This window comes from Microtus oregoni, unplaced genomic scaffold (genome assembly GCF_018167655.1).
Source record: "Microtus oregoni isolate MIOR12 unplaced genomic scaffold, Mior012 000017F_ref0000208, whole genome shotgun sequence".
Classification (NCBI taxonomy): domain Eukaryota; kingdom Metazoa; phylum Chordata; class Mammalia; order Rodentia; family Cricetidae; genus Microtus; species Microtus oregoni.
Window position 1 is genome coordinate 34,898,034 of NW_024543076.1, and position 26,260 is coordinate 34,924,293.

General features: G+C 40.4%; 1 protein-coding gene across 1 annotated transcript in view; it reads left to right on the forward strand.

Annotated features, from left to right (window-relative positions):
- The first annotated feature begins 12,825 nt into the window (after positions 1-12,825).
- Positions 12,826-26,260, forward strand: part of Hnf4g (hepatocyte nuclear factor 4 gamma) — a 155,146-nt gene continuing 141,711 nt past the window's right edge. The window contains exon 1 of the mRNA XM_041667521.1: positions 12,826-13,068. The gene's annotated coding sequence lies outside the window, so the exon portion shown is untranslated. The remainder of the gene's footprint in view (positions 13,069-26,260) is intronic.

Consider the following 26,260-nt stretch of genomic DNA (forward strand, 5'->3'; position numbering starts at 1 on the left):
TGGTTGGGTCTTTGTGTGGTTTTCGTATCAGGGTATCTGTAGCTTCATAAAAGGAATTTGGCAATGACTCTTCTGTTTCTATATTGTGAAATACATTAAGGAGTGTAGGTATTAGCTCTTCTTGGAAGTTCTGGTAGAATTCTGCATTGAAACCTTCTGGTCCTGGGATTTTTTTGGAAGGGAGATTTTTGATAACAGTTTCTAATTCTTTGTGACTAACAGGTCTATTTAGATCATTCACCTGGTCTTGGTTTAGCTTTGGTATATGTTACTTATCTAAAAAAAAAATGTCCATTTCTTTTGCATTTACTAGTTTTGTGGCATACAGGCTTTTGTAGTAAGATCTAATGAGTCTCTGAATTTCCTCTGTGTCTGTGGTTATGTCCCCTTTTTCATTTCTGATATTATTTATTTGAGTGTTCTCTCTCTGTCGTTTAATTAGTTTGGATAGGGGTTTGTTGATCTTGTTGATTTTCTCCAAAAACCAACTTTTTGTTTCATTGATTCTTTGGACTGTTTTCTGTGTTTCTATTTTGTTGATTTCTGCCCTCAGTTTGATTATTTCCAGTCTTCTACTCCTCCTGGGCGCATCTGCTTCTTTTTTTTTTTTTCTAAAGCTTTCAGGTGTGCTGTTAAGTCTCTGATGTACGCTTTCTCCGTTTTCTTTAAGTGGGCACTTAGTGCTATGAACTTTCCTCTTAGCACTGCTTTCATTGTGTCCCATAGGTTTGAGTATGTTGTCCCTTTATTTTCATTAAATTCAAGGAAGACTTTTATTTCTTTCTTGATTTCTTCCTTGACCCAGGTGTGGTTCAGTAGTTGACTGTTCAGTTTCCATGAGTTTGTCGGCTTTCTGGGGGTAGCGTGGTTGTTGCCTTCTAACTTTAATCCGTGGTGATCTGATAAGACACAGGTGGACACTGATATTTTTTTGTATCTGTGGAGGTTTCCTTTGTTTCCGAGTATGTGGTCAATTTTCAAGAAGTTTCCATGAGCTGCAGAGAAGAAGGTATATTCTTTCCTATTTGGGTGGAATGTTCTATAGATGTCTGTTAAGTCCATTTGCTTCATTACTTCCAGTAGTTCTCTTAATTCTCTATTAGGTTTCTGTCTGATTGACCTGTCCATTGCTGAGAGAGGTGTATTGAAGTATCCTACTACTAGTGTTTGTGGTTTGATGTCTGCCTTGAGTTTTAGTAATATTTCTTTTACATAAGTGGGTGCTTTTATATCAGGGGCGTAGATATTCAGGATTGAGACGTCATCCTGATGAAGTGTTCCTGTTCTGAGTATAAAGTGTCCATCTCGATCTCTTCTGATTGATTTTAGTTTGAAGTCGGTTTTGTTAGAAATTAATATGGCCATAACTGCTTTTTTCTTAAGACCATTTGCTTGAAAGACCTTTACACAACCCTTTACTCTGAGTAAATGCCTGTCTTTGTGGTTGAGATGTGTTTCTTGCAAACAGCAGAATGTTGGATCCTGTTTTCGTATCCAATCTCTTAGCCTGTGCCTTTTTATAGGTGAATTGAGACCATTAATATTAAGTGATATTAATGACCAGTATTTGTTTACTATGGATATTCTTATTGTTTTTGAAAGTAGAATTTGTGTGTCTTCCTTCTTTGAGTTGTGCTGGTGAAGGGTTGCTAGATGCCTCAGTTATTGTAGGCAGTCTTGGCAATGTTAGATTCCTTGGGTTGTGATTTTCCTTCTATTACTTTCTGTAGGGCTGGATTCGTGGCTACGTATTGTTTAAATTTGTTCTTATCCTGGAATGTCTTGTTTTCTCCATTTATAGTGGACGAAAGCTTGGCTGGGTATAGTAGTCTGGGCTTGCATCCATGGTCTCTTAGCTTCTGCAGTACTTCTATCCAGGACCTTCTGGCTTTTATTGTTTCCATAGAGAAGTCAGGTGTAAGTCTGATCAGTTTACCTTTATAAGTTACTTGGCCTTTTTCATTTGCAGCTCTTAATATTCTTTCTTTAACCTGTATATTTTGTGTTTTGATTATAATATGGCGAGGGGATATTTTTCTTTGATCCAGTCTGTTTGGTGTTCTGTATGCTTCTTGAATATTCAAAGGAATATCTTTCTTTATGTTGGGAAAGTTTTCTTCCATAATTTTGTTAAAAATATTTTCTGGGCCTTTGAGCTGTGACTCTTCTTCTTCTATTCCTATTATTCTTAGGTTTGGTCTTTTATTGTGTCCCATAATTCCTGAATGTTTTGTGATGAGAATTTGTTGGCTTTGCAGTTTTCTTTGATCAGTGCGTTTATTTTCTCTATGGTGTTCTCAGAATCTGAGATTCTTTCTTCTATTTCTTGTATTCTATTGATTATGCTTGTTTCTGTAGGCTCTTCTCGTTGACCTAGATTTTCCATATCCAGCTGGTCCTCAGTTTGTGTTTTCTTCCTTGCTTCCATTTCATTTTTCAGTTCTTGAACTGTTTCCATTACCTGTTTGATCGTTCTTTCTTGGTTTCCCAGGGTATTATATATGTATTTACTCATTTCTTCAAACTTTTGGTTATACTTCTCATCCATTTCTATAAGGGCATTTTTCACATGTTGTTTAAGGGACTCTATTGCTTTCATAAAGTCAATTTTTTTCCACTTCTTCTGTGTTAGGATGTTGAAGACCTTCTGTTGTAAAATCATTGGGTTCTGGTATTTTTCATGCTGTTTTTCAGATTATTGGGTGAATTCTTGCCTTGGCACCTGCCCATCTCCTCCTATCGATGCTATCTAATGGGTCTTTTAAAACTGGTTCAGGTTTCCCTGTTGGCCAGAGGCTCCTCTTACAAAATGCCCTTGCTCTGTTTCCTGGTTCCTGCGGGGGGGGGGGGCAAGATCCATCTCACCCCTCAGAAGGGTCTTCAGGAATAGGACCCGGCTCCTCCTTTGCCAGGGAGCTCGCCAACCAAAGGCCTACCTCTTTGATTTAATTGTAGTGGGGCGATCTGCTCTAGGTGTTGTGCGCCTGTCCCTGCAGCCTGCCTATGCTGCCAAGATGGTTCCTGCCACCTGTGGCCTGCGTCCTCTGCTGCCGCTAAGGTCCCAGCTGGTCCCCGCTGGCTGCGGAGGGCGTCCTCTGTCTGCCTCTGCCATCCGGGTTCTGTCCGCCCACATGTTTATCTTTTATAACACTGCCCTTCATTTAGACATTTTCCCAGGTCACTTCTCTTAAATGTGTTCGCAATCATTCTGCCCCTTGTGCCAGGGACTGTCTGCACCATACCTATGCATCAGGTTCACTGACCCAGGTTGGGTAAGAAATACATTATCTTCAGATTCTGGAGTTAAGTACAGGGAATCTTCTAACACAACGAGTCCCTTAAATGTTCCAGTTCTCTGCCTATCTGATTATAAATCAGCATCTTATTTTTTGTAGTATCTTTCAAAGATAGTCAACAGCAAGAATAACTGTTGAGAATGTCTGATTCTTATGTGTGGTTTATAGAGATGAAATTTTGATTAGGTACAGAATACAGTCAATACTATCCACAGTTTACCAAGTATTTCCCTGATACTCTCTATAGACTCTGGTTTGAGAATCTAGCTTTCCTACCAACAGATACACCCAAGTCCTTTAACTCCTGTTACATGCTTTAAGTGGCTTAGAATTCTGAAAGTAGTATTCCTGTTGACTGAGTTTCTGTCCTGCCTGGTCCCCCAGCCATTTAGTCCCAAAAGAAATCACACAGGGATCTACATTAATCATAAATTGATTGGCCCATTAGCTCAGGCTTTTTATTAACTCTTATAACTTATATTAACCCATTATTCATATCTATGTTATCCTCGTGGCTCAGTACCTTTTCCAGTGGCATAGTCACATCTTCCCTCTTCTGTGTCTGCGCAAAACCGTTGAGGAACGGACGTCCTTCTTTCCAGAATTCTCCTGTTCACATTGACCCAACTTTACCTCCTGTCTGCTTTTCCTGCTTATACTTTCTGCCTGGCTACTGGCTAATGAGCATTTATTTAAAACATAATTGACAGAATACAGACAATTGTCCCACACCATACCCCACTTTCTTTATCTGTTAGAATTCTTTGGTTCAATCTGGGAGTGGTAGCTCATACCTTTAACCCTAGTGCTCTTGCAACTGAGGTAAGAAATTTGTCATGTGTCTGCAGTCAACGTAGGCTAACTAGTGTGTTTCAGACCAACCTGGACTGTGTAGTGAAATTTGGTTTCAAAGAAACAACAAAACAAAATTAGCTACCTTCTGTAACATCATCAAATGAAGTCACACATTTCAAGTAGGTGGGGACCCTTCTATGCTCTGCTCACTTTTGCAAGCCACGTTATAGAGCACCTACTCTCTGGTTAATGAGTATATAGGTCAAGGTCTTGCGTATCAAATAGCTGATTCTGCATAGGCTCCAACTCTCCACTACGGAGACACTCAGATGTGAATAGGATGTATCCCAATTGATATAGCATCATTGTTTTTGTCTTTCCATAACAACTGAGTTTCTAATCTTTTCTGTGGCTGTTAGACTTCAGTAATACTGTGTGCTCAAAGACTCTCAAAAGTAATAGAAAAATCTAAATGAATTTTTGTCTACGAATAAAACACTAGTGAGCGGGTAAGGAGAGAGATGTCCATCTTGGTGGTGGAACACTCACACTGAATGCACCATGCACTAGGTTTCATTCTCCAGTTCTGTAAAAGAAAAAAATAAGTTTGGGTACAAGAAAATTGTTGGGAACAGGGAATCTACATTACTTGTGAAAATAGCAGATAATATTAGAAGGTGGTTAACAGAGGAAGGTATTTGAAGCTTCTGCAATAATGACACTTAAGGGAAAGATTTAAGCTTCTAAAAAAAACTAACAATTTATTTTTTAGGGATGCATAAAATTGCCAGGAAAAGTAATAAAAATCTTAGGTAATTCTAGTTGTTATGAGATTGCTGGAGGAAAGAAGTGGGAAAGACAGACAAAAGAATGTTAAGAAGGTTAAACATCAACTCCTGTTGGGATTAATATAAGGACTGAACATGTCCTTGCTGGATTTGCCAACGAGGAGTCACTAAGGCCTTTTTGGAGGAAGACAGATTCTGTGGAGTGGAACCAGCTGAAGTCGGATTACTGGTGTGGAGGGGAGAATGGAAGATGCTGATAAGAAGATGACAGTACTGAGCCTTGTGAGTCCTGGCTGTAGAGGATACAAGACAAAGTCACATGGGGGTGGGGGTGCTCAACAGAGACAACAAATTTTATCTTTGCTTTTTAAACACCTTTTGGTTTGTTGGTAAGACGTGAACTTATTTGTCGCCCGCAGTGAAGATGCTATTGAAGAGAGAGCATTTGAAGATATAAGAAAAAGAAATAATTGATAGAACAAGGCCAAGCATGGCAGGAGGAGATGGGATCAAGAACACAGGTGGAGGGATTAACGTTAAACAGACGTTGAATCTCCTCGTCCTGTGAACTTGTCAATATTTCTTCCTGCAAAGGGGCAGGTACACTTAGATCTACATGGATACACAGGAGAGATACAAAGGGTCTGACCGCTCTGGTCTTTGCTTTTATCTGCTGTCTGATCTTGATTGGAGGGAGGTAGGGGATCAGGAAGACAGAACTGGTGGCTTCACCCAGGAATAGAAAGCATGGCAGGAATCCTAAATCAACTGCTCTCAATTTTGAAAGGCAGACTCTACTCTTAAATCGATTCCTACAAAACACAGCGTTTTCTAATAGCTTTCTAATATGTGTGTTGAAACAAACCATATCAAGTCAACCAAACAAATAAACAAAACACCTTTTGTCATTGACTGATCTCTCACCTACCCATCCCAGGGTGTGGGGACTGGTGCCCCAAGGCACAGAAAATAGAATCAAATTTATCAAGTATTAATTATAGTAATATGAGATTTTTCAATGTCCAACTTTCTTTTATTTATAAAGCAACTGTTCTTTTCAAAGGAATAAATTTTTGCATATAGAATAGAAAACTTGTTAAGAGCATAACTTAGAACAAAGCAATAAGGGAAAGTAATTGAGCTGAATTCAAGGATAAAACTTTGTGATCTCAGAATTTTCAAGATCTGTCTTACCATAAATAAATTCATTAATTGTAATGGAAGCAAAGTGGGCATGTACTTTAGGATTAATCGATGATAAAAGGTTGCATTGCATTTGTCAAAAATTGTACTGGACACAATATGCTGTCTGAATATGCCATTTACTTTTTACAATATGTTTGGTTAGTACTGGATTTTACAAAAACCAGGCATTGTCTTTCTTTTCAGCTGGCTGTCTAAGACTTTTTCACACTGTGTGCCTCGAAGCAAATGTTTCTGTTGGTAGCACCATGCCTGTTTTCACCTAGAACATGGATCACAATAATGTCCTTTTGTTTCTTTTCTGTGTGGGAGGCGGAATGACATAGGGGACACTAGCAGACCTTATTCTGGAAGCCCATGAGCTCTGGACTTCCTGGCTTCAGCTCTCAGGATCTCCACCTATAACGTGTTGTTAATGATGCAAATTTTCTAGGGGTGTTGTAAATACTCAACGTGTGAGCTAATTAAAATCCCAAGAGCATACCTGTGCATGTTGTAAGCACGAATGGGACTTGAGAGAGGTGAGCTATCATTAAATATGGAGTAATTTTCAAGTAGCTGTTGGATTCTGCAAACCTTCCTACATGTGCTTTTATTATAGGATGTAAACTTAAAAATATCAAGTTGTCAATATCACTAGGTTTGAATCTGCTTTTAATGTTAAGGTCAAATTGTGGAGGAAAGTAGTACTTATAACAAGATATCAGAAGTCATTGAGCTTGGTGGCTCATACCTGTTAACCCAGTAGCACCTGAGAGGTTGGGATAGGAGAACTGCTGAGCTCCAGGTCAGTCTTGGCTATATGGAAAATTCAGGGTCAACCTTGGAAATTAGCTTAAATTCTGTCTCAAACAGCAAACAAGCTAGTGTGTTGATGGGATTATCTATTATTATTTATATATTAATTATATAATAGATATGCATTTATATATTTATGAAGATAAATATATAACACTTATATTAACACATATATTAATATAATACTATTACCACAGTATTACAGAGACTGACCCAGGTGGACTCCCATTGAGTTCCAAGCTAGCCTGGGCCACAGATACCATGACCCTGTCCAAACAATCAACAGAAAGAAAGAAAGAAAGAAAGAACGAAAGAAAGAAAGAAAGAAAGAGAAAAGCAGACAGACAAGTAAGTGAACATAACTTACTCTCCCACAAACAGGTTGGTGGTGGCAATAATTTGGTGAGCTTAAATAATAAACCTAAACAGAGAAGATCCAATCAGCTTTCTTTTTTTTTTTTTTTTTTTTTTTTTTTTTTGGTTTTTACGAGACAGGGTTTCTCTGTGGTTTGGTTCCTGTCCTGGAACTAGCTCTTGTAGACCAGGCTGGCCTCGAACTCACAGTGATCCACCTGCCTCTGCCTCCCGAGTGCTGGGATTAAATGCGTGCACCACCACCGCCCGGCCAGCTTTCTTTTAAAACGTTCCATAGCAACAAGACAGAAACTGAATTTAACACAAAAGAAGTTAAACAGAACAAAATCTACACAATGAGGATATGTGGGAGAAAGAGTAGTGTAACAGCAAATGGGTTATCTGAGCAAAAATGAACCATTGCTGATTTCTAAACCCTGAAAGAACAGAAGGACAGCTGATGATGGCAGTATAAATCCCCTTGTATTCTTATTTGTCTCCTTTGGTTTAGGCTTAATCTTGTTTTGTTTCTATTTTTCTTTCTTACACTGGTTTCCTAAAGAAGAAAACTGTAGTCTTGACACCTGGAGTGGGCATTTTCTCCCATGCCCACTAGATGGCAGGTATGGGATTTGGAATACCAACACTGAAAATGCATAAGTCATCACACTCAGCTGCGACAGCTCCAGAAGAGAAAACCCTCTGGGGCGAGAGGGAGAAGCCATGCTCCTTTTCCTCACAGCCTATCCCCACCTCTTACACATAGCTGTTTGTCTTTTAAAGACAAAGCAAAGGAAAGGAAAACTGCTAAATCTGGTAAACGTGTATCAGGTTTCTAATACGGTATTTAAGTTCTGTGCAGAATTGCACTGGAAAAGAGGAGCAGCCCCAAGTATTCTGTTTCTTTAGAAAAATCATGAAGCTATAATCTAGCAACAAATAGTCACGTGTTCTCATGGGACATGTTTAAGATGTCTCTCTCCTCCTCCCTTCCTCCCTCCATCTCTCCCTTTCTTTCTTTCTTTCTTTCTTTCTTTCTTTCTTTCTTTCTTTCTTTTTTCCCTCTGAACATATACAGTGCAAATAGTGTGCTGCCTCAATGTGATCTCAGAGCTTTAATTTTCTCACAGTTGTAGGTAAAGGAGCTGAGTTTTCTGTTTTGAAGGGTGTGTGCCTTTCTATTAAGGGGCGGAGGCTCTAGAAATGTAAAGGGCCAATCTCTGTTACAGAGGGGTTCATTGCAGAGAAGGGTGTGTTCTGCAAAGACAAACAGGTCTCACAGATAGTTGCCAAGGGCACCGAGTACATCTTTGCATTACACCTTGAACTAGCGAGCTCATATCACCGGTTTTATTGCATGCACCATAAATGACTGTAAAAGTTTGCAAATCTTGCAGAGACCTTGGCAATCAATACTTCAAGAGGAAATTTACAAAGAGGATGGGGGAAGGGGTCCATCCTAGTAATTTGCTTTTTTTTTTTTTTTGGCACAAGAACCATGTGCTGACATTGAGAATTATTAAGTGTTCGATTTTCACAGTGTCTCTGTCACATGCATAACACAGTGAGAGCAGTTTCAATTTAGATGCTCAATTTGAAGTCTTGGCTTTGCATTTTTATCAACAGGTAAGAGAGCTTTGAAAAGAGTCTGCTGGTCTTCCTTACATAAACTGGTCCTCCAGGGCTGTGACTTGAATGCCAGTAATCAGTAATAAAGTAATTTTAATCTGGGTAAGACTGGAACCAAGTTGGATGGCATGGTGGTCCCTACTGTGACGCTTCTAACTTTAACGTCTGTAAGTCTCTGATTTAACCTGCCACCCAAAAGACCAGGAAAACATCAGGATTCCTTTTATTTTGGGGAGGATGATAAGAGATAACCAGTAAGTGGGCTGGGATTCAACCTGCCTGGTGACCTGATTTTCTTCTCTTACTTCGCCTCTCTCCCTTTTTCCTTGAGCTTCCTTCTTCTCACCTTGTATCGCTTTAAGTTCGAACTGTGGAAAGATGGGGGCCTGGTGGAAAGCTCAGCTAGATAAACAGCAGGTGAGGGCACCCAAGATGAGGTGCCTGTTCTAGTACTTCCTCAGGCCCAGGGACTGACCTCTTTGTAGATCACTGCTCAGAGTCAGCGAAAATGAAGCTGGCCCCAAACTAGTAGGCTGGGGACTTGTTTTAGGCTGGACTAGGGGCTTAAAGGATTATGGATCCCCTCTCGGTTAGGGGGGATCACCTGAGAAAGCCCAGTGAATGGGGCCAACATTTCAGATGGTCTAGGAGTCACGTTTATCCTCATCCTCACCCTGCAGCCCCACCCTTCTCTTCCTCCCAAACACAGTGACCTGAGTCTTGGCCTTCCCTTCTGATGCATAAAACATTCGAGGGTCTCCAGGGAGTTTTAGAAGTTTCAGCGGACACTGTTTTATCCAGTGCTTGGCGGCAGGGTCAAACATGGCTTCCTCAGTTGAAGAGTCCTCATCCCAGCACAGCGCAGGATTAATTTCAGCAAAGGTCTTTTACAGGCAAGTGGCTTTGATGATGTTGCTAGGCTTTGTCCAAATCTAGAGTGTGTGTGTGTGTAGAAATGTTTGAGCTTCATACTTTCTTTGTATTTTCTCCTTCTGCAGGTGAGTATGACTGAGCTTGGACTGTTATTCACCTCCCCTGCGCCCCTGCACGCCGCGGTGGCCGGTCTGAGGCCTGGGTACCACAAAAAGCGCTTAGAGGATCATATTTTTTAATCTAGCCAGCAAAGGTGGCGGCGGTATCAGCTGGCCTCTGTCAAAAGCGGACTTCTGCCGGTCACGTGGTACAAAGGGTTTAAGTTCTCAGCAGGTGGGGCGGGATTGCCCCCAGCAGCCACGTAGGGAAGCTCGGGGTCCTGAGGACCAAATTGTCCTCAGATCAGCCCTGTGTGCTCAAAAGGAAAAAAAAAAAAAAAAAAAAAAAAAAAAAAAAAAAAAAAAAAAAAAAGACCGTACCCCACTCCGCAGCATCCTCACGTTCGCCTGCGCCCCCCTCCGCAAGAAACCAACTCTCCTGGCGAGCCCACTGTTTGTACGTAATTGCATCGGGAAACTCGACCTTTTAGACAATCTTTGTGGAGTTGGGAAGAAGAATGAAATAGAGAAAGAAGGAAGAATACGTTCAGGCTGAAGGAGAGACCTTTCGTGAGAAAGTGAAGTGAGGCGGGTTTTAAGGCACGTTTTGAGCGTTCAGTGTTCGTTTAAAGGGGCAGATGGGACGTAAATACGCGTGTATAATTTTCCTTCTGCCAGCAACTAGTGAAACGAAGCTTCATGTGTCTTCCAGGAACCTTTCGCTGAAACATTCTCGCGATTTCTTCCTGCTCTTTGTGGGCCCACGCTCCACCCCTGCGGAGCATCAGGGACCGGCTCGGCATAAATGCAGACTTTTCACCTTCAGCAACTAAAACCCATGCCACGGAGAATGGGAGAATCGTAGTAAATTAGGTTCAGTGACAGTATACATGTTGGTCTCAGGCTCCGTCCTTTGGTTTACCTGGTAAAATTGCCAAGTTCCGAAGCCCAGGCGACCTCTTCACTTTCTTTTTACCTGTAAATAGATTGCTTTCATACATTCATCTGAAATCACTCCCTTCGCGTTCTTGACCCTAAACTTCGTCCCCCGTTCAGTGGGTTTTCCAAGGAAAGAAATACAATACCTCTCTTCCATGGTATCTAAGACGTCACCCACTTTTGAGAGCTTGACTTGGCTGTGTCCATCGTCATTAGTCAAAAAGCTGTTGATTAGATTTCCTGGCCAAAATTCTACAAATTGTCAGCACACTTTTGAACAGATTCCAGGATTATTTCTTGATAGATCAAAGATTCTACCACACAGCCAGCAGGCACTGATCATGCAAAAACAAAAACAAACCGACTGATATTGTGGACCCACGGTTTAATAATGAGTTTTTTCAAGTCAAATATGATTTCCTTGTGGGCGTGTGCGCATCAGGTCTCAGCTTTATGTGATCAGGAAGGGAGTTCATCCCCAAACTTTCAGGTTTTTATGTTAATTGTACATTTCTATTTTAGAATATTATTATACACTATTCACTATCCTAGCTTCTGAAAATGGTCCTTTCTTCCTTCTTTTTTTCTTTCTTTCCCTTTCTTTTCTTTTCTTATTTTTAAACAATGGTCACAGAAAAGCTGTAAACAACACACCTGTGGGCGATTTGCATAATCAATGAAACCCCGTAAATTCTAACTCTTTGGCTCTTGCTGACCCGACCTGATATTCCCAGATGACCTGGTTGGAAGCCACTTCCTTCCTCACACTGTTTGCAAAGCCTCATGGGCAATGAGAACCCAGAGAATCTGTTTTGCTCTGGAAAACTCCACGTAAAGAAAATTATATGTGATCTGCTTCCTTTGTTCCGATTTCTAAAACAGCTAACTTCTTGGGTTTAAAAGAACCTTTCAGCAAGATATTCAAAAGGAGGAAACTGAGAAAGTTTAGTAAATCCTATCTAAAAAGAAAAAGACAAAAACCACTCCTAGCTCTTTGATCTCGCTGGGTTATTACAATACTAAAATAACAGCCAACCCCCTGGTCAGAAAAGAAAATCCGGTGGATTAAGTAACTGTTTATCTCATGAGCGTAATTACTTGTTAGACCTGAAACCTTTTATTCTTGCGACCACGCTGTTAAGTTGGTGAGATTAAAAAAGAAAATTACGGATCTGTCTTTTCCTGTTATAAACTTTTGGACAAGATGACCAGCTATTGCCCGGAAGTGTCAGACATCATTTCATGAGGAAGAAGGTTCTGGAAGGTGCCAGTGGGTATGGGAGGGAGAGAGGGAAGTTTCCCACTTGAAACATATGTAAAAAGGTATTTATTGACTAGATACCACGGGTATCAGGAAGAGAAATGCTTTCTCCCCTGACAGCACAGAACTCTTGCAGAACAGAGCACCCGTGAGGCAGTCCCGCTCACAGGCCCAAGGCGCAATTTAAAGAAGTGCCCTTAGGGTCCCCTAGCGGTGTGGCTGCAGTCCTGTCCCCAGGAACCCATTTAATTCCTTTTAATGATATTTCCGCCCTTTTCTGGACCTCTTGGGCAAAGAATTAGATTCGCATACTAGGAGGACAGGCTTCTCCTTGCCACTTGGCTAAAGCACTTTACAGCTAGAGTAAATGCCGCCGCCAGGAGCTTGGCTCCGAGGGGAGGGGAAGGTCCCTGGGTTCGGACACTCAGCCTGGCTTAACCTGGCCAGGACTCGGCGTGCCTAGGAGATGGAGAACGGCCAGCTAGGGTTGGAGGCGTCAGGCCTTGGTGGTCCTCTCCCTGCTGGATCTCAGAGTGGCTGTGGCTGTCACTGAGGGATGACTGCGAAGGCCCCGAAGGTCGCTGCGGTAGTCCCTAGCCCGCAAGCCCCAGGGCTCGGGAACCGGGAAATGAGCTCGCCTGGGCAGAGGCTGCCTCGCTGCTTTCAGTTTTCATTGAGGCTCGCTGGTTACTGTTTAACATCCCCACCCACGTTTCAGTTTGTTTAGTAAATCGATCTCACTGTGAGAGTCAGGCCCCGGCCCTGTCGCCATTGAGCAAAGCTAATATTCTCCCGGCATATGGTCCCCCAAAATCTTTGCTAGAGATCCTGGGAAACAAACAAACAAAACAACAAAATCCCTGGGCCACCTCTCCCGGAGCCCCACCCCAACTCCCGGCTGGCTGCAAACTTCCTGGCCCCAGGACGGTGCTCCGTGGGACACCGCGGTCAGGGCGGGTGGGGACCTTCTGCTGGGATGCGGCTCAAGCCGCGCAGCTGAGTGCGACGCGGGAGCTCTGGAGCCGCTGGCGTGGGTGAGTCGCTCCGCCCGCGCCCGGTGCCCGGGGATAACCCACTTCACGCCCGGCTGCTGTCTGGTACCGGGAGTCTCAGTTTCCCCAAGAGAGCGGTTGAGAAGCTGAGCACCCTGAACCCTAGGCCTGATATTATGTAAAGCAGACCAGATCAACCTAGGCCTTTTTCAGCCCAGGTGGACTGAAGAAAGGCTGGAGGACGCGGGAGTTAGAGAATGGCCAAGTCGTTGGCCTTGGAGAAGGAAAATAGAAGCTGCATTTGTTTGGGTGTTGAGAAAGCTTTGGTAGCTGTCGCTGGTCACGTGCTTCCAAGAGCTGTTGATGGTGTTGGGGGAGTTTCCTGGGGTTTGGGGGGCTTTGGGTACTAGCTAGACTGGATATTAACGGACAATAAATGTGTGAGGATTAGTGTTGATGCAGAAGCATCCCCTGACCCCATGGTCTTTGCTTAAGTATGCTTCCATATATTCTTTCAGACTTTTGGGGATGAGGCACCTTCTACTGATGCTTTTGGGGACAACTGTGCAAGTCAGTAAAAGTGTCAGTTTCTTTGGGAAGATTTGACCTATTAGATGATGAGTTAAACCTCATTTGGATTAAGTGACAGTCATTCAATGTCTAACGGGAAAAAAAAAATCAGTATGTGAGAAGATCTTAGAACCCACTACCATGATCCCTACCCGAAGGGATGTGTTGTTAAGGGAGTCTGCAAACTGAGCTCATATATGCATCTCCAATATGCAAAAACAATCCCAGTTTTCATCTGAAGATAAGAGCTGGAGAACACAAGTGAAGGAGCTTATCACCTTGTGGGATAGTCTGCAAATTGAAAGCCTCAGTGATGGCAGCATTTTCTGGTTTGGGCTTTAGTTACTTTATCCGACTTGACAACTTATTTTACACGTGACTTATTCCTTTTCACAAGCATGTACTATTCCTCCACCTTGGCCGTCACTATTTGTCCGTAACCCTCTTCCTGCTCTGCCCCTCACCAGCTTCCTCTTTCTCATACTTCTGACTCAAGCATCTGATTTCCTGTGTCTGAACTAAGTCAATGTTGGATTCCCTTGGTTGCACATCAAGTGATGGGGTGGGAGGCCTAGGAGTTGCTGATAAGTTAGTCACTGACAGCTATTGGAAGCACGAAGGAAATAATAGCTATTTACATTCTCCTTGCCGGTCCTCTCATTCTTCATTTGTGGCTCTACAAATACGGAGATATTCTCAGCAAGCTTTAGGAAGGCACAACCCTTAACCAAGATGTCACTGTAAAGATTTCAAGGGACTATTTATTCTGCGATTGTGGCTACACACTTATGGAACAGCACAAATTAATGTTAAAGATTGTTATTTTTTAAAAGCATGCAAATGATAACTGTATTCAGAGTGTCCCATTATTAAACTTCAAAACTAACAGATTTTCAGCAAGAGAGTGCCAGCATCTTAAACATTGGCCCATATATACATATATAGTGTTGCAAGCTCAGTAAGTTATTTCCAGTGGAGTACTTCATTACTTTGAAATTCTTTGTTATTTTTATAAATTCCAGAAATAACACTAGTTTGTAAAACAACAGGCAATTTATAGTAAAATATAAAGGGAATGTCTGTCCTGTTGTATATGGAGCCTTTGTTGACATTGGTTTTGTGTCTCCATTTATGTGTACAGATCATTAATGTTTAATGGCTTCAAAACTGAATAATGATTCATGTTATATTGAAGTACCTACTCTAAACTACCTACGCCTCAGTCACTGGGTACCAATTTTTAAGATGTTGTCAGTCTCTAGTTGAAAATTGCTTGTCAGTTTGGAGATTACCAAGTTTGGAGATTACATAGGCCATTCCTGGTTGGGTGAGTTCAGGAGTTTGAAAATTTTGCTTTGCAGGTTAAAGAAAGAAAGATTAGTAAAGTTTTGGAATGCTGTTCCCAAGGCTGGGGATGTAGCATCATAAGGGTAGAACACTTTCTAGCAGGCCCTATGTCTGCAACAGCACCATCATATTTTTACCTCATAAAGGATGCTCCTGTGTTTATGACTATTCACCCAGATACAGGTTCCTGATACGTGACAATTTCTACATCCCAGGTACCATTGATGACCTGAAAGTAGCTATGATCTGTGTAGCTAATGAATGCTATTCCTGTTCCTAAATGATTACTATAAAAGATTACTATCCACGTTCCTAAAAGAGGACTAACATCCTAGGGTCAAGGTATACTTTTAGTATACTTTTTTCTATTTAGTCCTTTTCATCTTCTTCTCTTCATTTTTTCTTTTCTACTTCTCCTTCTCCTTTTTCTGCTTTTTTCCAAAAAGGATCTCATTTGTTCTCCACTGGCCTGGCCTTCAGATAGCTTTGATGATGACTTTGAACTTAGGAATCTTTCTGCTTCTATCTCTCCCTTTCTGGGATTGCAGGTGTGTACCATTATCCCTGATGTAGGTGATGAGGGAGGGTGAACTCAGGGTTTTCTGTAAGCTAGGCAAGCACTCTACACAGTGAGTGAGCTATATTCTCAGCTTTCTTGATTTTTCCACACAGGGTAGCCCAGGTTCACAGAGATTTTCCTGTGTTGCGATTGCGGCCACCATGCCCTGCTGAATTCTTTAAAAATTATGTGATCAATTTCCAAAAGATGAGAGTCTTCAAATCTGGCATGCCAGAATATCTTTGATAATCCTACCCCAGGAGATAGTGGTAAGAAGGGCTAAGCCCTCAGGTGACTTCTTCAAAGCTATGGAGTGACCTCACTGGTGACCTTGATAAAGCATGAATGCTGGGTTATCGTAGCCTTTTCCATCATTGCACCTTGAGAGTGTCTGCCTTAAAGTCCTCACTTTGTACCATTTCTTCAAAGGAATAAACATGGGAGTGAGGAGAGACTTCCATCAGTGAAGAGCTTACCACGCAAGCATGAGGATCTGAATTTGCTCCTTAGAACCAATGTTGAAAAACCAGGCATGGTAACGCAGACTCCTGTAATCTCAACACAGAGGATGCAGAGAAAAGTGGATACCTGGCGATTCTGTTCCAGGCAATCAGCCCTAATCTGTAAACCCCAGGCTGAACAGATACCATAACTCAAAAACACAGAGTGGAAGGTGCCTGAGAAGCAAATGCTATGTTTGTCCTCTGGCCTCCATTCACACTTATGACTGGATGCACAAATATGTAAACATGAGCTCCTATATATAGGTAGACATAGAAATCAAAGAAGTACATATTTTTAAAGAAGTTACCCCTTGTAGGGAGGAATAGGTGCTTATACTGTCATGCATACTTGTAGCTGTAAATCCGTCTCTCCTTGGAGGGAATTACCCTCTTCTTTGTCAACCCTGCCATTCATTCATGTGCAGGCGTGTGTGTTTTACACATATGAGTTACTCCATAGCTGGATCAGTTAAAGAACCAAACACACACACACACACACACACACACACACACACACTTTAGTTAATACTGAGTTCTTAATGAATAGGTGATATTGTTCTAAGTCATTTTCATGTATTTTTCAGATCTTTTTGGTAATTCTCCATGATCAGTATTAATTTTCTTTTTATCTTACTAACAGTACAATGAAGCATAGAGAAAAAAGTTGAGTATGACATTCACAAGGGTCAAAGTAGGGATTCACGTACTGCCATGTGGTTCTGAGCCAGAAAGCAACCCTGGATGTTCCACATAGCCATCCAGTTGTTGAAGCCACAGATGTTCTCAAACAAAGAAGTGAGAGCTGAAACCTTGATGCCACAGGCAAAGCCGACTTCCCCTGCTCTTGGTCCAGGGAGGTACATCTAGGTCACCAAGCATAGGTGAGAAATAGCACTTAAGTCACCAAGCATAGGTGGGAACTAGCGACAGACCTGTGCCTGGTGTGTCATGTGCAAAACTCCACGCTGCCATTCTTGAATACTGATGTAAGTGGCCCAACATGCTCTTGTCCACTCGCCTCAAGAACACCTCAAGGAGCAGCTCTACCCATACTTGTCAGCCTGTGCTTTAAGACGTTGTGGTGAACTGTGTTTGCGCTTTATGTGGTAGAGCAGCTGAGGGTATGGAGTGCTCCATCCCTCTGACTACCTTTTATGTGATCATGGTGGCTTTCTGTAAAGGGCATAAGTAGTTCAAAATGTATTCCAACTGTATTCACAATGGAGTGCAAAACGATTTGTGATATTTTTGTTGTTTTGTTTAGCTTTGTTTTTTTTTTTTGAGGCAGGTTTCTCTGTGTAACCTTGAGATTAGTCTGCCTCTGCCTCCCAAGTGCTGGGATTGCAGGCATGTGACATTGCTTCAATTAGCAATGCTCTTTGAATACACACACACACACACACACACACACACACACACACACACATATATATATATGTATTATGTATTCATGTGTGGTTGTGCAAGTAGATATGTGCAAGCCAGAAAAGGATGTCAGATTTGTTGGAGCTGGAGTTACAAGTGTCATGAACTCACTGATGTTGGTGGTGGGGATCAAAACCTGGTCTTCGGCAAGGACTGTGTGCTATTTTAGCAGCTCAGCCATCTTTTCAGCCCTGATTTATATTAAATCATTAAATGTTACTTATTTTTATTTGCTCTTACCTCAGAGATTGTTATTTGTATATAAGCAAACAAAGGACATATGGCTTTAGCAATCTATGGACCCCTCAAAACCTAGCCAAGCTATCTGACAAGCCTTGGAACTCCAGTGATGCCTGCATAGACTGTCTCTTTGTTCACAGAACTTTGGGCTTTTAAGTGGAAAAGAAATTTACCCCAGCCTAGTTTATTAGATCGGAATATGTGTTTGGACTTTGGCATGACCTGTGTGTAAATCTCAGTTGTGTAGAGAACAAGTCACTTTATGTATGTGTGCATCAGCTCAAAGGGTTGTGTCCTGAGAACCATGTTCTCTTACTCTCCAGTTATGTGTGAATTCTTACATCATCGATATGAGGTACTTTATTTGTCGAGGAGCCATACTCAGGTATAATAACAAAAAAGTTGGCAAAAATCTAAGTAGTATATCTTCATCTGTTCTGACTATGTTGGGTCAGATCATCCGGACCTGGTTACTTAATTTTTCAAAGTATTTTGCAACTTCTGTGTTTACATTCTACACTGTACATTGTAGGATTTTTTTTCTTTCTTCTTTTTTTATGAAATTTGTGGAATGTGTAATTTAAAAATATTATACTTCCTGGGCTATAGAGATGGCTAGGTAGTTAAGAGGTATGTCTGTTCTTCCCAAAGACGTGTGTTCAACTCCCAGAACCCGGCAGCTGACAACTGAATTCCTGCTCCAGGAGATTCAATACTCTCATACAGACATACATGCCAGCAAAACACCAATATACATAAAATAAAAGTTAATAAGTCATAAAAATTTTTAAAAATATATTGTTCTTCCTTATTTTAGCTATCATGGTTATGGTTTGCAAATGAAGCTGATTAGTATTAATTTAGAAATAAGTTATAGGCATAATACCAAGGGCATAGAAGGCAAATAGAAAGAATAGTTGCCTAGAAAGCAAACAGAATTTAGTATCCCCACCCTCAAACATAAATAATCTACTGGGAAGACAAACATATGCAGTAGTCAGGATGGAATATAGGGTGTAATTGCCATAAAGCTGTAGAAAATGGAAGCGAAAATGCATTTAGTTTGGATCATCTAGAAAGATTTCATGGAGGAATTAATTCTGTTCTGATTAGAACTTGTTGGGGAGAATCAGAAAAGTGTTGGATGCCGGGAGATTTCACCTGGAGGGGAAGTTGAAGTATATGTTGGGGGGAACCCAGAACCACAGGGTGACAATAGTGAATTTGGGTGACAATGATTACAACTAGTTGGCTAGTTGAAGGAAGCCATCAAACTATTTAGTAGATTGGATTTTGACTAGTTTTTAGATTGACAGCATTTTGGAGTATGGATAAAACGCATGATATGAGAGACAGGGTGAAGAGTTCGAAGCTTCAACCAGATGTAAGATGGTGCATTGGTGATTAAGAGATAAGGGTGGTGTTAAGACCACGAGAGAGTAGGTGAGCTGAAGCCTGCGGAAACAGCATTCTCTAAGCTTGTGTAGGCTCAGGGTACTGAATTCTGCTGGCTTTCTAGGCAGCTAGTCTTTCTACATGTCTTTCATGCTGCTGGTACTGTCCCTGTGACTTAATGCTTGCCACATCGATGTGGCCTGCTTCAAGAGTAACGAAACATTTATTTGAGCATGATCATCCCAATTGTAGTGTTTCAGCTATTGTTTCCCTACATGGGCTCGTGGTAAAATTTGATCTGCTCAGCAAAGCTGAAGTTTATTCTGTCGTTCATGAAAGATGTCTCATATTTACAAAGAACGTTGTTCACTATTTTTGGTTAATTTTTAGCTAAGTAATTTTTATTTCCAACAAGAATTTTTATAACTGGCAAGGACTGCCTTTTCTGAGCCCTAGCAGCCTAACCAGTTCTAAGGTAACAGAGCCCCGTAGGAAGGAACTCTCCTCTGCTGGAAACCCTGTGTTAATCTCCTAATGTGCTCACTAAAAAGGCTGGCCTTCCATCACCGGACCCCTCGTAATGTGACCTGGAATCGCTACGAGCACGGATCTCTCTGTTTGATATCAATTAGTTGAGGTAGAACGGTTCGTTTAGCTCCTCAGATGCACTGCGTTATCATGCGCCATCAGAGGTGACATTTCTACCAGGTGGAACGCTCTTTCGCCAGCCGCCACTGTCTCACCTGATTCCATCCTTCCAAGCGAATTGCCACTTACGTTTCAAGTCTTCACTTCCAGGCCACTTTAAACATGTTTCCCCACTTCTCACCCCCACATGTCATTTTAATTGCAGCTTGTTCTTTCTCTGGCCTGTTAATTTTTAACTTCATAAAGCATGGTGGTTACATGTTTGATGACCATCAACTGAATATTAGGTCTCTGATGACAGGGCCTATCATTAGGAACGCCTGCCCTTTGGGGTGGGTGTTTATTTGAGACTTTACTGACTGAATGTGGACCTGTACTGAGAAGCGAAGTGACACATTGATCAAGGAACCAAACCATGTATTGAGAGACTTACTTTAAAGCACAGCCTGCTATGTTGTGGGTTAAGCCATGGTCATCGTCTAGGTTTCTCATGTCTGGGGGAATACACATAAGAGAATTACCAGTCACTGAGATGTACAGAAGAGTTGAGTCCGGGAAAAAATATTACAGATACCTGGTGTGAGGCCCATTAACTCTTCTTGAAAGAACTTACAAAGAAATGGTGTGTGAATTATGTATTGTTGTGTTCACTAAAATACTTGTTTAAAAATAAATTTCTGTGAATTGTGACATATACACACAACCTTGTAACCATTCACACAAGGAAAATAACAAACATTTCTGCATCCTTACCCTCAAATCCATCCCTTGTGCCCCCAGGCAGTGAGCATCCTCTGCCACTCCCAGCAACCTAATCTGAACTCAGTCCAGTGCTGCCTATTCCAGAATACCATAAAAAGGGAATCAAGAAGTATGTAGGCTTATGTGTTTGTTTCTTTATTTGTTTGAATTTATTACAACAATTGTAAGATTTATTCATGTTGTTATATCTGGCAGCATTTTCTTTCTTTGGGGGAACAAAATCCCAGATTTATGAGGTATAATTGACATGTAATAAAGTAGATATATTCAAAGTACATAGTTTGAAAAACCTTGTCAGGTATATACACACATCTGAAACCGTCATCACAATAAAGATAGTATGTCTAACACAGAGATAGCTCTTTCATGCTATTCCTTATGTAAGCCCTCCCTCCTGTTGGTCTCCCAGTGTGTCTACTTTCCATCACCACCATTAGTTCTCCTGGCCTAGGGTCTCGCACCCAGGAGATCCTACAGTGCTGTCTCTACTTGGTTTCTTTCATGCACATTAGTAAGTTTACTATGTTCATTATAAGTGTCAGTAGTTCAGTTTTAAAGTTTATGCTGACGAGCATGACGTCCCGCAGAAATGGCACAATTTGTTTGCTTAATCACTTGTTGGTGAACGTTGGCTCCTTTCCAGTCTTTGGCTACTTCAAATAAAACCACTATGGACATTCTTGTACAAAGTCTTTGTGTGCACATCTGCTTTTGTTTGTTTCATAAAATTCCCCAGGAGTAGAAAGTGGTTCTTACATAACAACTCATTTGTTGGGTTCCAGAGTGAGTGCTAATGTTTTATATTCTAATGGGTATCACTGGAGATTTACAGACTCTTCACAACCTTACCAACCACGAGTATGCATGGCCTTGAATTTAGATATTCTAGAAGAACGGTGTGATGCCAAATGCAATTTTAATTTTTATTTTCCTTGTGGCTAAAGAGGCTGAGAATCTCTCTGTGACTTGGTAAAGAAACTGAAGATTTGCTGGGAGAACTATTCTTCAAAATTTTTTAATTTAATTGTTTCCCTTTTAAAGTGTAATATGTTTGTTTGTCTATCATCTACTATCTATCTATCTTAAGGATATGTCATTTGTAAGGTAGAGCTTTTGAAAATATTTTCTCTTCACATGAATTAATTCTGATTAAAAGTAGGATTTGGCATAAAGAAAAAGACAGTCGCAAGTGTTACCAACACAAGTGTGAATAACACATACAAATGGGAAAAAAATAAGGTCTGTTTTATGAAGCTACAAAATGCAGCAAAGGGGGAAATAGCAGTAGATGGCATGTTTAAAAGTATAAGGAGATTGAATATCAAGACCTTTTCATAGCATCCTATAGAGTCTAGACTTGTTTCTGTGAGCGGTGATGCAAAGCCATCAGTATAACGGTACTGAGAACAGGAACTGAGCATGAAACTTTAGAGAAGTCCTTCAAATGCGCAGTCAGTATTAAGCAAGTTTTTGATTCAGTGTCTTCTCTCTCTTTCTCTCTCTCTCTCTCTCTCTCTCTCTCTCTCTCTCTCTGTGTGTGTGTGTGTGTGTGTGTGTGTGTGTGTGTGTGTGTATGTGTGTGTTTGTGTGTTCTGTCTGTCTCTCTGTGTGGGCGTGTGTTTGTAAACATTTAAGGACATGTGCAGACGAGAGACATGGTTTTTAATGTCCCTGCTCAAGAAGGTGCACTGCTGTATTTGGAAAATGAAAATTCACAGTTATCATAGAATGGTTAGGGGGGAAAAATCCCCAAACCCCAGAGATATTCTAGCTGCTGTTTATTTTTGTGGTTGTTTTCTTTTTTAAGTGTCTTTTGAGGAACAAAGTGAAATCAAATCTGTTCGTTAATTGGTGAAGTGGAAAAAGCAACAGTACAACCAAATCTTCTGTTTTTAGAGTGCTATTCATGTTTGCATCTCACATGGAGTTTGGAGAGCTCACTTTTTCAAACAGTGGTTTGGTTCAATACATTTTGTTGACATTTTTCTGCTCAGGGCCTTGACTTCTCTGCCCACACTGGGCCTGTGTTGCTGCACAATTTGTACCTCCAATGGCTGATGTCACAAGCCTGAAAAAGCATGTGCAGTTTGGAAAACAACCTCTCTCCTCCCTTCATGCTTTCCCTCATTCCTTTCTCATTTCTCCCTCCGTCCTTCCCTCTTCTTTCCTTCCCTCCCTCTACTGTTTTCTTCCTTGCACTTGGAAGTATCAAAGGCTTCTTATTTGCTACTTATCTTTTTTCTTGATGTTTTTAACTTTCATAGATTCTTTTCAAGGTAAAGTAACAAGGAGGTTATAATCCAGATGAAGTGAGTTAATTGCTCTCATTGTAGGACTTTTTAGGCTGGAGAAATGTCCCAGTGGTTAGGAGTACTGGCTGCTCTTCCAGAGAATCTGAATTTAATTCCCAGCACCCACACGCCACTTGATAGGCATTCGTAACTCCAGGTTCAAGAGGTCAGATTCCTTCTGTCCTCTCAGGGCACCAGGCACACGTAACTAAAATACCCATATCCATAAAATAAAATAAAAATGATTTTTTACCTAGACTATAAAAATGATTATAAATTGATTATGTACAGTGTATCTGTATGTGTTACCATATGTTATTTATTATTCACACCTTTTGTGAAATCATTTAGTATACACATGTTTAAACTGGTCATGGATTAAATATATATTACTTAGACATTTGGGGATCATATAGATACTGGAATCAAATTGACTTAGCCTATATGGCACTGTGCACATCAGCTAACTTAACTGAGCATTGCTTTCACCAGTGTATTGTAAATTCCAAGTGGTCTTTATAATAAAAACCTGGAGTCAGATATAAGGGTTAGTGCTGAAAGATCAGAGATGTAGAGCAGCCAGCCACTAGTTCTTACCTCTACTAAATCCTCCGACTAACAGGGCAATCCAATCCCTACAGATGCTCAGGCTGAATGCAATGAACTCCTATTTCCTCCCACTTTATATTCTACTCTCTACCCAGCCATCTCCTTTCCTGTCTCCACCTTCTTAATTTTGGAAAAAGGCATGTGACTCCCAAGTACTGGGATTAAAGATGTGACCCACCACAGTCTGACTTTGTTTCTCTTTGAGACCTGAAGAATCAATGTAGTATAGACCAGGGTGGCCTTGAACTCACAGAGATCTGTTTGCCTCCGTCTACTGAGTGCTGAGATTAAAGGTGTGTGCTACCACTGCCTGGCCTCTATGTCTAACTAGTGTGGCTAACTCCACATGCTGATCTTCAGGCAAGCTTTATTTGTTAAAGAACAAAATATCACCACACTTTTTTATTTTTAAAAAAGGTTATAACTATTATAAAAATATATATAAAAATATATATTCCATATTTACAGGAAATAAATAAGCAACAAAATCTAGTCCACTTGCATTTGACAAATTCAGACAAAATACTACATTATCTATCATATCTTGGTGATTCCAAAGACTTGTACCTAATTTACTTTATATCCTAACTTACATCACCATCCAGAACTTTCTTTTCATTTTTCTCAACCGTATACTCTTTATACCTCTTTAGCAAAATTCTTTTCTGAGTATGGTAAATAAGGGAAACTATAGCAAAATTTTTTTCTGAGTCTGGTAAACAAGGGAAACTATAATTATAACTATATAGTCTTTAACTCCCTCTGAGACCTGAGAAAAAATAATATTAACTGAGTAAGCAGGAAGTAGAAGCAGGAGACTTCCAAATTATGTGAGAAATTACAGAAAAAGCTTGAATAGTCACTCAAGTGTCCTCTGTAAAATTGGCCATCCATCTTCAGCTTACAGGCCTAAAATATTCAATGGATTTTTCAATGAAGCAGGAATTTTAAAGGACTGTCCTACCTTGTCTTGATAAAGATCAGCAGTCCTTTCTTTTGTGCCCTGCTTGTCCAATTTTGACAGCATAATGTCATCGGTCAAGGTAAGGGTGCTTTCTTGCCAAGTGGTTTACTTTTGCCATAAAGAAGGGAAACTCGTTGAGTTTCATTGATGCCTATCATTTTTGAAATAGATTGGTAATGCCAGGAGCAGACATATCTCATTGTCATAAAAAAGAACCTGTGTAATTAAAACATCTAAAATACCATATTCTGTATATCTCTGAAATGTTTGAAGATGATTTTTCTGTCTAACATTTATCTTTGTTTGCTCTTGAAAACAGTCCTAATATTACTACAAGTTTGATTATAATAGGTGACAAATTACTAATCGGAGTTATAAATTTGTATTACATGTTAAATGAGCTGCATAGGTACAATGCCTTGAACAAGAGTAGAAATGTATATACAGTATGTTCTAGCAAAAATAGTGTTAAATTTGTATAAATATAGAAATCCATATAAATGTAAAATATTTAAGACAATTAGTTGCTTTTTGGTTTAAAAGCAGATTCAATATTCTACTCTTATTCTATCTTATCTATATCCCTCTTTTTTCAAAACAGGAACTCTGAATCTAATCACCTTTGTTCAGTTTTTCCTGACCATTACCAATAACCAAGAGAGAATAGATAATGGAGTATTTTTCCTGAATTTGTCAAATGCAGATGGACTAGACATTGTTGATATACATATTGTCTGTATATATTGTATATAGTTATATATAGTTTTATATACTTATATATTTATTTTTCTTAGTTATAACCTTTTTTTATTTTTTAGACAGAAAGGGGGAAATGTTTTGTTTGCTCTTTAACAAATAAAGCTTGCCTGAAGATCAGAGTGTGGAGCTAGCCACATTACTTAGCCAAAGAGGCCAGGCAGTGGTAGCACACACTTTTAGTCCCAGCACTCAGTAGACAGAGGCAAACAGATCTCTGTGAGTTCAAGACCATCCTGGGTTATACTAGATTCACCAGGTCTCAAAGAGAAACAGGGTCAGACTGTGGTTCCTCACACCTTTAATCCAGTACTTGAGAGTCACATGTCTTTAATCCCTACACTAAGGAAGTGGAGACAGGAGAGGATATGGTTGCATAGAGAGAGGAATATAAGGCAGGAGGAGACCAGAGTTTATTGCATTCAGTCTACTCTGAAGATTTGTAAGGACAGGATTGCCCCCTTGGTCTGAGGATTCAGTAGAGGTAAGAAGTAGTGACTGGTTATTCTGCTTCTATGTCCTTTCAGCATTAACCCCTATATCTGACTCAGAGTTTTTATTATTAATACCAATTAGAATTCAAGTTACAGTCCAGTGCAGTGTGATGAGACTTACTGGGCACTTAGAGCACACAGTATGTCCAGCTAAAAGCAAATACACATGCTCAATAAATATTGAGACTGTTTGTAATCTTGATTCCTTATATTGAGTTAATATTCCCATGCTTGTATCCCTATTTTCACTGATTTGATATACAAACACTACTATAATCATCAACTACTGTGACTAATTATTTTCTGTGTGTCATGCAGTAAAATCCACACACATGTGCCCTTATATAATCTTTCTGCCAAGTTTACATGGAATAAATGGCAACTATCTCCATTTTAAAATGAGGTAACCAAGAAAGAGATAGTCTCAGTTGCTATTTGAGACCTTATAGCCCGTATCAGGATTAAACATGATTCAAGACCCCTCGGCTCCATGGTTCATGGAGTTCAACTGATGATTTTAAAACATGAAATCAGTTTGGAAGCTGATTAATCTCCTCTCACTTTTGTACAGTATCTTCTAAAGCTAAAACTAAAATAAAGTAATTTTACTTTCTTGTACTTTGTATCTTATTATTATTTATCTAAAATATGAATGGTTTTACTATTCTCAT